Raw genomic sequence first — 2,743 nt, forward strand, 5'->3', positions numbered from 1 at the left:
GAAAACTGGACAAGACAAGGATGCCCACTCTCACCCCTCCTGTTCAATATAGTATTAGAAGTCCTGGTTAGGGCGATCAGAGAAGACAAGGCAATCAGGGGTATCCAAATAGGAAAAGAGGAAGTCAAATGATCTCTCTTTGCAGATGACATGATCGTATACCTGGAAAACCCAAGAGAATCTGTCAAAAATCTCCTTACACTGATAAAGACCTTCGGCAAAGTCTCTGGATATAAAATAAATGTGCAAAAGACAATTGCATTTCTTTACACCAATAATAAACAAACAGAAACCCAAATAAAAAGCACAATTCCATTCACAATAGCCACAAAAAAAATGAAATACCTTGGCATCTTCCTAACCAGAGACGTGAAAAACCTTTACAATGAAAACTACCACATTTTTTTAATCTAGTCCTCTTTTGGTGGACAGCATGGCTGATTCCAGGTTCTTGCTATTGTGTGCAGGTATCTTTTTTATAAAGTGATTTGAGTTCTTCAGGGTGTATTCCCAGTAGCAGGATTAAAATATGTGTGCAGGTATCCTTTTTATAGAGTGATTTGAGTTCTTCAGGGTATATTCCCAGTAGCAGGATTGCTGAGTTATATGGGAGGTTGATATTTAGAGCTTTTAGGAATCGCCACACTGCTTTCCACAGAAGTTGCACTAGTTTACACTCCCACCAACATTGTAGAAGTGTTCCCTTTTCGCCACACCCTCTCCAGCAACTGTTATTTTTTGAGTTATTGATAATTGCCATTCTGACTGGAGTTAGGTGGTATCTCAGTGTTGTTTTGATTTGCATTCCCTGATGATTAGAAAGGTTGAACATTTCTTCATGTGTCTGTTGGCTGCTCGAATGTCTTCCTTTGAGAAGTGTCTGTTCATATCTTTTGCCTATCTAAACAGCTTGGTATTGGTATAGGAACAGGCATATAGATCAATGGAATAGAACTGAAATTCCAGAAGCAAAATCTCAATTTCTCAACCAACTGATCTTCGACAAAGCCTCCACCACCTACCACTGGGGAGAGGAGAACCTATTGAGTAAATGGTGCTGGGAAAACTTGCTGACCACATGCAGAAGATTGAAACAGGACCTCCATCTATCCCCAAACACAAAAATTAACTCCAAATGGATCAGAGACCTAAATGTAAAACCTCAAACCATAAGAACCTTAGAAAATGAAGGCCATACCTTCATGGAAATTGGAACTGGCATCTAATTCCTGAACAAAACCCAAAATCCACAGGCCATAAAAGAGAAGATAGACAAGTGGGACCTCATTAAACTGACAAGCTTCTGCAAAGCCAAAGAAACCATCAAGAGAGCAGGGAGACAGCCTACAGACTGGGAAAAAATATTTGCCAACTCCATGTCTGACAAAAGCTTAACATCTTTGATCTATAAGGAATGCTGAAAAGAAAAAAAACAAACAGCCCATTATAAAATGAGTAAGCAACTTTTTAAGACTGGCTCCTTTTACCTAGCAATATGCATTTTAAGTTTCCTCCAAGTCTTTTCATGTCTTGCTAGCATATACCTTTTTTAGTGCTAAATACTGTTCCATTGTCTGAATGTGCCACAGTTTATTTATCCACTCACTTACTGAAGGACATCTTGATGCTTTCAGCTTGGGCACTTATGAATGAAGCTGCCACAAACATTGTTGTGGAGATTTTTCATGAACACGAGCTTTCAGTTCATTTGAATAAACAGCAAGAAGTATGGCTGCTGCATCAAATGTTAAGAGTGTGTTTAGTTTTGTGAGAAACTGCCAAACTTTCTCTCAATGTATCTGTGCCATTTTGCATTCCCACCAGCAGTGAATGAGAGTTTCTGTTCCTCCACATCCTCATCAGCATTTGGTGTTCTCAGTATCTTGGATTTTGGTAATTCCAGGAAGTGTGAAATGGTTTTGCACCGTTGTTTTAATTTGGAATCCTTAATTACATATGATGTTGAACAACTTTTCATCTGCTTATTTGCCATTTACATATTTTCTTTGTGAGGTATCTGTTCAGGTCTTTTGACCATATTTTTATTTTGGTTGTTTATTTTCTTATTGATAAGTTTAAGAGTTCTCTGTATGTTTTGGATAACTGTCCTTTATTACATGTGGCTTTTGCAAATGTTTTCTTCCAGTCTATGACTTGTCTTTTTATTCTCTTGACCTGTTAACCATTTGTACAACTGTATTATATGCATTTACATTTTTATGTCACCATCACCACCATTCCCAAACTTTTTCATCTCCCTAAACTGAAAATCTATATCCATTAAACAACAAATCCCCATTTCCTCCCACTAGCCCATGAAAACCACCATTCTATTTTCTGTCTTTATAAATCTGGCTATTCTAGGTACCTCATTTAAGTGGAATCAAACAATTTTGTCATTTGGTGACTGGTTTATTTCACTTAAGTATAATGTCTTCAATGTACATTCATTTCATAGCATGTGTCAAAATTTTTTTCTCTTGAAGACTGAATATTTCATTATATGTTTATAGTTTTAATCCATTCATTTATCTATGAACACTCTCATTGCTTCTACCTTTTGGCCATTGTGAATGATGCTGCTATGAATATGGGTATACAAATATCTGTGCAAGTCCCAGTTTGATTAATTTTATAAAATAATTTTGGTGACAATTAAGTTATATCTTTTGTCCAATTGTTCACTCTCAATGATAATCTGAATTGTTTTCATTTACACATTCAGATTTTGTTTCATTTTACT

This window comes from Carlito syrichta, unplaced genomic scaffold (genome assembly GCF_000164805.1).
Source record: "Carlito syrichta isolate Samal-C Ts95f unplaced genomic scaffold, Tarsius_syrichta-2.0.1 Scaffold301662, whole genome shotgun sequence".
Classification (NCBI taxonomy): Eukaryota; Metazoa; Chordata; class Mammalia; order Primates; family Tarsiidae; genus Carlito; species Carlito syrichta.